Source organism: Callorhinus ursinus, unplaced genomic scaffold, assembly GCF_003265705.2.
Source record: "Callorhinus ursinus isolate GAN/ISIS: 27379988/994484 unplaced genomic scaffold, GSC_fseal_2.0 scaffold57, whole genome shotgun sequence".
Taxonomy (NCBI): domain Eukaryota; kingdom Metazoa; phylum Chordata; class Mammalia; order Carnivora; family Otariidae; genus Callorhinus; species Callorhinus ursinus.
Genome location: NW_027397119.1, coordinates 2,597,811 through 2,608,760, shown reverse-complemented (window position 1 = coordinate 2,608,760; position 10,950 = coordinate 2,597,811). Strand labels below are relative to the sequence as shown.

The 10,950-nt window shown below is 32.4% G+C and overlaps 1 long non-coding RNA gene across 4 annotated transcripts in view; it reads left to right on the top strand.

Annotated features, from left to right (window-relative positions):
• Nucleotides 1–10,338, top strand: part of LOC112811193 (uncharacterized) — a 70,000-nt gene extending 59,662 nt beyond the window's left edge. For 2 of the 4 annotated variants that reach the window (XR_012375771.1, XR_003205007.2), the window contains 2 exons: nucleotides 2,044–2,151; nucleotides 7,719–10,338. This is a non-coding gene — a long non-coding RNA (uncharacterized lncRNA). The remainder of the gene's footprint in view (nucleotides 1–2,043; nucleotides 2,152–7,718) is intronic. The other 2 variants (XR_012375772.1, XR_012375770.1) reach the window with 1 other exon arrangement.
• Nucleotides 10,339–10,950: the final 612 nt, after the last annotated feature.

Here is a 10,950-nt window from a genome sequence, read left to right as displayed (position 1 = left end):
TTTGAGATCAAACACATTTCCTAGTGGCTTTTTGGGAGATGGGAAAGAAGGGCTGAGTGGACAGAATAGCTGTCTATGTGCTACCAGTGTGAGGACGCTAATGTGAAGGAACTGTGAAATTCTAGATTCTTACATGCAGTTAAAAAAAATAAAAGAGCTTAAAAAACAATTTGAATAGGAGATAAGTGATATTAGAATTAAAGATTATAAAACTCTAAGTGTTATCTTTTGATAAAAAGATATTTTATGAGTGTGTGTTTGTGTTTTTAAGTGAATGAGAGGTAATCCAAATTTATACTCACTTTCAGCTAATAATCTATAAGCAAGTAAGTAGTGCAGATCTGTTTACTTAAGGTATAATACATGCTTATTTGATGTCAAATCCTCATACTAATATTCTCTGAAATTAAAACATAAACTCTTATAATTTTAAATTTTACAAAGAAAAACCAAGATAGAGCATATTTAAAAGGGTTGTTTGTTTTCCTTTTTCTTAAGATGAAGTTGTTGTTCGAGCAGGCCACTTAAAAATCTTTCCTTTCGCTCCCTCCCTCCTTCCTTCCTCTCCTTTTCTTTTTGCTTTTTGTGGTGCATTTTACTAAGAAAAAATGGTGGTAGCTTTAGATGAGAAAATATTTTATTTATTTGTATTTGAAGCTTTGATGTGCAGTTACTAAATTAGCAATAGAAGTGGAACGTTTGATTCTCACGTTTGCTTCCAGACGTAAGAAAAAATAGGTTGTTCCTATTTGGAATTTTGAACTTCAGATTCCTGCAGCTTCTCCTTATGTTTGCAAGGTTTTGTAAAAACTACCTGAACACACTCTACTGAGAATTCCAAAACAAACTTTATAAAGTCATAAAGTAAGAAAATTGATGCAGCCTCCAAATTCAGCCTTATTCCTGTGGAAGGATATTTGAAAACAGCTCTGGCACACATTTTTATGCACCAATCTCTGAAATCCCTGAAATCGTTAAAAATATAAAATATAAAAATATAAAAAGAAAAGGAATGAGTACTGAGCAAATGTTTCACAGGGCAATGTACAAAAGCATGAAAATAACTCGACGCAAATCACCAATCTTTATTCTTTCAAATATTCCTCCAAATGGAAATGTCCTGCACGTGGAAGAATTCTAAAGACTCAACCTCGTTAAGTATAGAACTTTGAATAAAATATGTTTTTCCTTTCCCACCCCCACCATCCTATAAACAAACAAATTGTCCTAAAGAAGAAATGTTATGTTTTGGAAAAATACACTGTTTTAAAGTATGTAAATATACTGAATTTCTGGAGACATCTGTTATGAATTTCTTGGTGTGCTATATATATATTTTATTCCATTATTTCTTCTAAAGTATTCCAAATTTGTGATAATGGATTTACATCTCATTTTAAATTTTACTATCCCTTCCAATAAGATATCTTTAGAAACTATAGAAGCTTATGAAAATTGTACTTTCAATGTAATATTGGTTTTAACTGAAGTAAAAAGTTATATTTAAAGGCAGTAGGAAAATTGAAGCCCTTGCCATTATTTCTGCATGTGCCTCAGGCCATTTCCCATAATAGAAGGGAAAGCTTATTTGTTGATATATCTTTTGTCTCCGATAGATATTTTTAGCTTTTTGATAATAATTTTGCATCCCAAAGAAAAGATATTTCTCTGGAGTGCCTTCAAATGTTTCCCATATAGGATGGGAAAACTGTGGTAACTTGAAAGTGCTCATTGAAAGATATTTCATGAAGCTAATCTTGTTTATTGGAGTTACAGTCTTGTAGTTTGTGTCCATAGAACTGCACACTTTTTATGGTGGTTCTTAAATCAGTATAAGTTAGCAAAATTTTATATCATTCAGGTGACCGTAACAAAACTGGGCAGAGTGTAGAATTGAGAATGTGAAAGAAACTATTTTGAAATGAGCGTTTAGGTCAGAAACTCCATTTCATAAAAATATTTTTGTTGCCCTAAAACAACAAAAAGAATTGAGGGGACTCTTTGACAAGTTATTGCCAAAATTATTTTTTCTTTTTTTGGCAGAAAATAAAAGCTGAAAATAGACTGAAGCATAATATATTTTTATGGCTCTCTCTCCAGAATGACAGAACTTTCTGTAAATCTCATTATGTAAAATATGCCTTCCCTGTGGTAAGTATGAGGTATGGGGAGAAACTAATTGGATTGCTCAAATTAGTCAATATGTCTGAAACTATTTTGGGGATGCTTCGCCTTTTGGGTTAACTATATAACACAATTTGTTGCTTTCTTGTGAGAATTCTGCTTTTGAGCAACAAGCAGAAATTCAGTGTAACATTAAGAAATGCAATTTTAGGCACAATACGATGACCACAGATGACCACAATGTAAATAGGCATCTCAAAGAGAACGATGTACTGAAAAATAAAGTAAGAGTTGATAGCATGACAATGGAATGATTGTTAACTTTTTGGACATTGATGTAAACTGAATTTAATAAAAGCAAAAGAAATGTTAGAGAAAGAAGACTCTAGAATAACTTATGATTTTGTTAAGGTCTTTCTAATGGTAACTTCTGCGGAAAATATCTTCTAGCTAAAATGATTTTAATTAAAAAAATAAAATCCCAAAAGGTGAGAACATTTGCCCTTGAGGATATTATAATTGATAGCATCTTAACTATTAGTAAATAAGCCCTTGTGTTTCTTTAAATCAGCTGTGAAATAAATATTCCACTTGCTAAGATTTATTATAAATATCAATATTTATGTTAATGTGACTGATTTTTGGATAAGCATAATCCTATATACACATCTGAACTCCATTGGCTCCTTGGAGTTAATTGCCTCGGAAGGTGGCACCACAGGCCAGGGAATCTGCCTTTGATCACGTTTTGGGAATTGTCTTTAAATCCAACTCCATTTATTTTTAAACCCCATTTTTAAATTTAATTTAAATTCAATTACCCAACATATAGTACATCATTATACTGAAAGAAGACAAGTCTCCATCCTTTGAGGGTGATTCATATTTCAAGAATAGCTGGAAAACCCATAATGTTACAAAATTTGGTGCATAAAATAGTTTGATCATTGATTCACAAGGACTGGAATAAAACAACTAATCTAATATTCATCTGTGCTGAATGAAATACCTCTGAAGTTCATTTTGGTGAACAGAACCAGATTAGCTGGATATTTGTTCTGAACACCCACTTAGAGGAACACTGAAAAAGTAATGAGATGGGAAAATAATTTTTACTGGACCTCAAGGAGGGAACAATATATGGTTAATATATTTAGATAGAGGGCATGAAACTCCCCCTAAAGGTATGTTCTGGTAAGAAGAGAAGTAGGTAAGGAAGAACTTTTATCTAACCAGAGCACATCGCTGCCTCTCTGCTCTCTTTTATATCGTCTTTTACTAAACAAAACTTGGGGACAGTTAAAGAATATAGTTTTGAATGGATCCCAAAATTATTATGCTTCCCATAGTACCCACATGTCTTGTTCAATTGAGATAATATAGAAATATTTTCAAAAATGAGAATATTATCAGAAGTATAAAGTCTCTCAAGAGATATTTTGGGGCTAGACCCATGTTTATGATTGCAGTGTTTAAAAACATGATTATCTTTATTCATGTCATCTGAAGAAAATATATGGTCCATTGCACAGAAGAGTAAAATTCATAATCTAATAAGATGCTTTGTTAAAGAAAAAGAAAGACTTATTTGTCTGAAATTTAACCCCATGCATTGCCTTATATCAATGAATCAGATGGTGGCCAAGATCTCTGATGAGCATTAACCTGTTTGCACTTTTCCACACCAGAACCTTTGAGGATGATTAGCTTCTGTGATTGAGGCTTGAGATTCCAGGCCATCTGGATGTGTGGGGCCCCAACACGGAAGTTAGCTGCTTCTACGTTGTTTTATATAAAGTCAGGAAAATGAGGAATAGATGGACATCGACTGTGTCTGGTTGAGCAGTTAGCTATAGATGTGTGCCTGAGAATCAAGGAAGAGACAACAAGCACACATTGAACACATACTATGTTCAGGGAAACATGCCAGTTCCTCAGATGACTTAAGAAACAGTTTTTGACCTCAAAGATCTCACGGTCCAGTGGGGGAAAACAGGCAAAGAAAGAGAAGTATACAAAAAAGCACTTTTTCATAAAAGTATTTGTGTATCTATTTTTCATTTTCAGAGTCCATTTCACAGAGAAAATATATATAATATTGAAACTAGAATTCTTTGTCTTCTTGCTGTCCATGTTTTTAGTCCATTATAATTGCTTCTTCTCCCCTCATTTTAAAGTTCAACAGGCAACATTAAATGGCCTTTAAAAGTCTCAGGGTGTATATGGAACATTATGTTGTCTTCTTGCACAATTGAAAATAATTCTTAGCTAATAATTATGCAAGAAAAAGTATTAAAAATAGATGCTGAGTAATTATAAGGAGAGAATTTGATAAGGAGGTGAGGTGGGCAGTAACCATAGAATTCTGTCACTCTCTGATAGCTTGTGTCAAATTATCCAGAACTTTTGAGTCTCTGTGTCAATTGAGTATATAATTTAATATTTTTTAGAGAATAAATATTTGTCTTTATCCTATGGCTATACGATATGTTTATTTGTACAATAATCATCATTTTGGCATATCTACAGTCTTATGTCTGAAATTCTTTGACATCTAAATACTCCCCCCGCAAATCTATGCCTTTGAGACCCTTTTGCAGAAGAAATTTAACAGTATTTGCATTTGTGTAATTTACTCATCGCTAACTTCATGCTTGGAATGTTGCAGCTGTTTAAGCTTCAAGGCAACACTAAAAAATAGTTTTAAGACAGGAAACTGGGAAGAGTAGTGTATTTAATTCGAGTTTCAGAGGGGATAAAAAACAACTAAATTGACTTTGATCCAAGATTATTTGATTAATACCGTCACTGATTAAAAATTATAAGCTATAAAGCCACTCCATTATTAATAGTAAATAACTAATTGTTACAAACAGTTCTACAGAGTGTCACTGTGTCTGTTTCCCTCAGTATTAATCTCCAAAAACCATTTATAATTAATACAGGAGAGAAGTTGCTCGTAAATTAAGTCCAAAAGGAATAATTTCAAAAAATATAGTACAATGATATCACATCTTTGCCAGAAACTAAGAGTTTGCTAGCTGGATTAGTGGTGGTGGAAGGGTGCCTTTTCTGGGTTGCAAATAATAAATTCATAAAGATTGCTTAAATCAAATCACAATTTTCCACTTTAACCTAATAATATCAAAGATGGCTTACCTCCATGTCTGATAGATTTTCATATATTTCATGGTACTTTTTGCAAATTTAAGTCATCCAATTTTCTGCAAATATGTAAATATGAAAGGAAAGCAGCCCAAAAGTGAAGATTTAAAGATTTAGATGGGAAGGAATCTTTCTTACTATGAAGTCACTTTCCTCTATCTGTCTCTCCCAATCTCAAAACAGATTTTAACATACAATAATTTCCATGTAACTTTTTTTTTTGGAGAAGAAACGTTATAAAGAATATAATTAGTCGTATAAAATGGTCAACGTATCTGGATTATTGCTACACACTTAATAAGGAACATTCTTACATTGGTACAAACATCAAGTAACTTCTGAATGAGGTCTTTTGTCTTTCCTCTCTTCAATTATGATTTCAGTGATTGAGTTGCCACATGGTCTTATTGTTCAAGAAACAACTGATCTATTAATATTTCTTAGAAGAGAAAAACACTGGATTTTTAACTAAATATTGGGTTTTTGCCTGTTTATCCTTTTAAAATGCAGAGTGGAGGAAATATTAATGAAGCCCTATAAGAATTATTCTCTTTGACTAAGAAAGATAAAAATAGAATAAAAACTGTAAAAATCACAGAATCTTAGGTCTAGACAAGGTCATTTTCCAGGGTTCAAATCAACGCATAAGTCCTTTAGACAATTAATCCAAATATGTCACATGACATATATTTGATGAATACCTGTGCTACAGCATTTCATTTTCATAAGATTTAAAGAGCAACATGATACTTAATGGAGTAAAAGAGTAACGGACTCTTGACTTGTGGCTGGAATCCTTTCTCAGCCTAGAAGTCACTGTGGAGAGAACATAGCAGCCTGCTGGTTGTATTAGGTAAAGTTCTTGCATATCCGAGTTTACTTTAGGTGATTCATTCTTAAAGGATAAATTCTTATAAAGGTGATTTTGATGGAGTAAAACAAAATCCATGTAATGCATATCAGAACTTAATATCAATTTTTATAAACTTCCATATTTTCCAAATATCGTATTTTATATAATATTAGAGCCATAAGAAATAACCTTTTAATAGAGGAGCAGCTTTGTGGTTAAAATTGTCAAGTTCTGCTAATCTTACTAATTTTAAATGTCTATGTGGAATAGAAACGTAGAAAGGTATCATAGCTACTTTTTTAAAAAATTTTTTATTGTTATGTTATACCTTAAATTCTTTTTTATTTTCTATTTTTAGGCTGCTTATCCTATTCTACTTATTCTATTTTCTTTTTTTAAAATTTTCACAGACTGTCCTATTTATAATACATTTTTTGTTTACTATTTTTCATCCCCTTTCCGCCATCCTAATCACTGAAACATTTTTTACTACCAAGTCAGTGCTTACTCAAAGCTCATGGGAAATAAAATAGTATTATATACATTGTTTCACACAGATTGATGTAAAAAACATTTGGTTCCCTGTTGATTGAAAGAACAGATGCCCGTATAATTCATGAAGCCAGAAATACCTTCACAATATCTTCCAAAAATAGTGAGGTATTTTAATAACATAGTTAGTGGGGAATGAATTCAAGAGCTTAGAAGAATTTAAATTGTAGACTGAATTTTGAATGGAACATAGACAATTTGAAAGATGTTTCAATATTTAAGAAATATTATTGTAATCATTCATGTGTAATGTAACATAATAAATCACAACTTAGTATTTGATTGTTTCACATGAAAAATAAAAAGTCTATCATCTTTTTTTTTTGATTATGCATCTCTGGTCTCTTCCACAGACAAATTTTAAGCAATCTATATAAGCAAGGTCTGCCTTTTTTCAAAAACTAATACGTTTTTCCTGGAAAAAACACTTATTTTCTTCAATACATGTGTTACTTTTAATTTTCCATAATTAATTTACTTGTTTAAGAATATAGCCATAATAAGACAAGTTTTGTAACTAACATGGTATGTTTATTGGGGGTTAATTCTCAAATTATTTTAAATATCAGTCAACATGCCTATTCTTTCCAAACTGAGGGATTAATCAACCATTCTTGCAAAGTCTTAGATCAAGGGCATTCACCATGTTTCCTTGCTAAAAAGAAACACTGCCAACCATGGCATTGACACAGTTTGTGGAAGTCACAATGGTTATACTATTGGCATAATGAATCTTCATTATGAAAAAATATTTTTTAGCTTCAGTTATGACTTGAATTTTTCATTATATTCAGCTCACTCCAAACTTCACACTAGTATTGTGCCTTTTCTATAAAAAAGAGGTTTTATTCTAGTTAAAAAAAAGACATTTTTTGTAAATTGGTTATTTACATGATTGATTATTCCTAAAGGGATAGTTTAAAATCCCAATATAATTTAATTACAAAATATGCTAATGGATTTTGGGAGAATGTAGTAATGTGTATATTTTCTTTTCTTCTTTTCTTTTTTTTTTTTGCTTCAGGAAGAAGTTTAAATTTCAGAGCAAAGAAACACTGAAATATTTTTCCAGTAGACAAACCTTCAAACATTAAAAAATATGAAGATTTGATGAATGTTTAAAGATAAAATGATACTTAAATACTAATCTAATTCTTTGCATAGTCAGTTACATATTTGATTTAAAATAATTTACAACATAACCTCAAAAACAAGAAACTATTTTGAAAGATGAAAAATCATCCTGAATCCACTCTAGTCCCCACACTATGCTAATGGGGATTAAGACAGGGATGCATTAGGTTAATCAAGGGCTCCTAACTTCAGGAGCGTTTAAGATTAATTGTAACTTTTAAAGTAGACATCAATCCATCCTCTTTAAAACTACCTGTCTTGGAAGAGTTCTCCCTGCCTGTCAGTACCACCTACCAGGTAAGGAACAAACATAGCAGAGTGCTGATCTTACTGGGAATGTTATTGTGCTTTTATTTTTTTTTTTAAGTGATATATCTTGAGGCTATTTAGAAAAGAAATCTAACATTTCTCTCTCTCTTTTTTTCATCTTAGAAGTGGGAAAGCAGCTGTTTTTACAGGGAAGAAGCATTAGACTCTTGGAAGACCTAGATAAAAACCTCTATCCTTTAAAAAATAAGGAATATTATGCTATCCTTTGCAGAATATCTATTCTAAAGGATTATTTGGAAATAAATTGAACTAGTGTAGTGAGGATGATTTTATTATCCAGATTTTATCTAGGAAATTAAAGCTCAAAGAAGTTATGTAACCAAGCCAGTGAGTGGCAGATCCCAGTCCATTGACCCAGTTTTGGTGCTTTTAGTTATTTTCCGGTGCTGTTCAATAAAGAATACCTTTCAAATTGCCTCAATACACATACATGGAAAGCCTTTGTACATATAAACATAGTTTGTATACGTTCTCCGCAAAAAAAAGTTTTAATCCAGCTGTGATAATAAATGATTAACATAAGGAAAGTCAGAAAAGCAAAAAGTATCACTAATGCTAGGCTTTTATTAAAAGTGGTATTCATGTTGAAGTTATAGGTTCTTTTCTTTTAACCTTCTCTATTAGATTAAACTTTGATTTGTGATAGTATATAGTTTTTAAACAAACACACCAATATTTATGTCTATGAACATTTCCAAGAACAAACACCACAAAGATGGCTAGTCTGTAGATTTCCACATCTTTCCAGAAAATGAAATTTCCTTTTAAAATTATAAGGGCCAATAAGTGTCCATTGGACTGATTTTTCTGTGAAAAATATTTAAAAATCATCCGTGGTTTGTTTTGGAACATATACACTATATGGGTTATTTATATATAAATCCAGTTAATATGTATATCAAAAGGCAATCTTTTTTTATTCAGTTGCTGGTAATGTTGCCAAGTAGTACAAAGGTTGTGCTGGAAATGCTTCTTTTCTCCAAAGCAAATTCATAAGATATTTTATGAAGTGAATAGTGTGGAATTATTTCCACAGTTTGGGGAGGGAAGGAAAACCAGAAATGTTCAGACCCTCTGCTGTCACCAAGGGTTAAAGGCTATCAGGAATTACAAAGCTGTTGGAAAACAAAATTACAGGCCCCTCTGGGGTGTCAGTATTTCGGTAGTAAAAGATGTCTCATCTGAGCCAAGCTCTGGTGTGACTGGCCCTGATTTTTCTGCATTCTCATGAAGAACGAGGTCCAAGTGTTCAACTTGGCTCTCTTTGAATCGAGTCAGTTTCTTACCTCTTTGATGCTTTCACTCATTCTACTGAAGTAGCCAGAAGTCCCAATAATTCCAATTATAATTACCAAGAACGAGCATTTCTGTAATAGGCACTCTTAACTGTATAATTGGTAAGGTGAAAATGTTAGTGTTGAAACATTTTATGAGATTTCATATCCTGAATAGAGGAAGAAATCGTCCAAGAAAATGGATATGAACCTGAGAAAGGAATCTAGGGGCCCCCAAAATACCACTTAAACTGGCATCTCATTTATTCTGGGTTTTAGAGATGGTGTCACTTTCTTCCAGGCGACTGGGGAGGGAAATGCAATGGCTATTTTTCTAACACAACATTTTCACTTTTTATGTTTCAAAACAAAGATTCATTTCCATAAACAGAAAATAAAACTGACTAAAATATAAATCTGTTCATGGATATGTGCTGTCCCTAAAATGTTCAAACCAACTAGAATTAATAAAACTCACATGGTCTCAAAATCTCATTCTCTTTCGTTTGTCCAGATCAACGCCCACATGCTCAATTTAGGTCAAGGCATCAGGCAGAGGAAAGGACTGGAGACTGACATTGAGATGCTCTATTTCACACACTTGCCCTCTGGAAGCACTGGCAGAGGCAGTCACTTAAATTAAATACAGGTCATCAGACAAGATATATAATCTATTCTTAAAACAGACAACTTCAGCATCCCAAATCCCTATGGCTTTTTACTGAGGCACATCACACCACTTCTTCATGTTCCTCTGTCAATTCATGTTAGGGTGTGCTGTGTTGAAAAGTGGTATTTCATGTATTCTGTGACCCTCTTGCTCAAAGCAAAGAAATGGCTTTGGTTTATTTACGACCTACTAACCTTAAGCAAAACTGAAATATTTAATGTTCTCGCAAGCCTAGAGATGAGAAATAAAGGTTAAAATAAATCTGGCCTTTTTTCAAGTTGGTCTTATTCTGTCCACACAAGCCTCCAAAGTTATGAGGAGGTGAATAGAAAGATATTGATCCATAAATGACCTACTGCCGTGGCTCCTTTCATTCAAGGAAGACGATGCAAGTATGCAGGTTGCTACCAAACACACCAATATTTATGTCTGTGAACATTTCCAAGAACAAACACCACAAAGATGGCTAGTCTGTAGATTTCCAAATCTTTCCAAAAAATGAAATTTCCTTTTGAAAATTATAAGGGCCAATAAGTGTCTATTGGACTGATTTGTCTGTGAATTACCATCTCAAAGAATTCTGGAATTATGAACAATGTATTCTAAAAAAAGAAACCATGTTTTCTTACAGAAAATTTAAATTTCAGTACTGTTAAATCTCAGTGTTTCAAAAATCATTGTTTTATAGCTAAGGATTAAGTCATGAGAATAAAGGTGTGGAAGAGAGAGATTTAGAAGATACGAGATAATAATTGAAAGCACACATGAATTAGTAGAAAATTAAGTTGACCAGCAAGTAGAACACTTTTTCCATATGGAATAAAAATAACCTAAAGTTTATTCTCTTG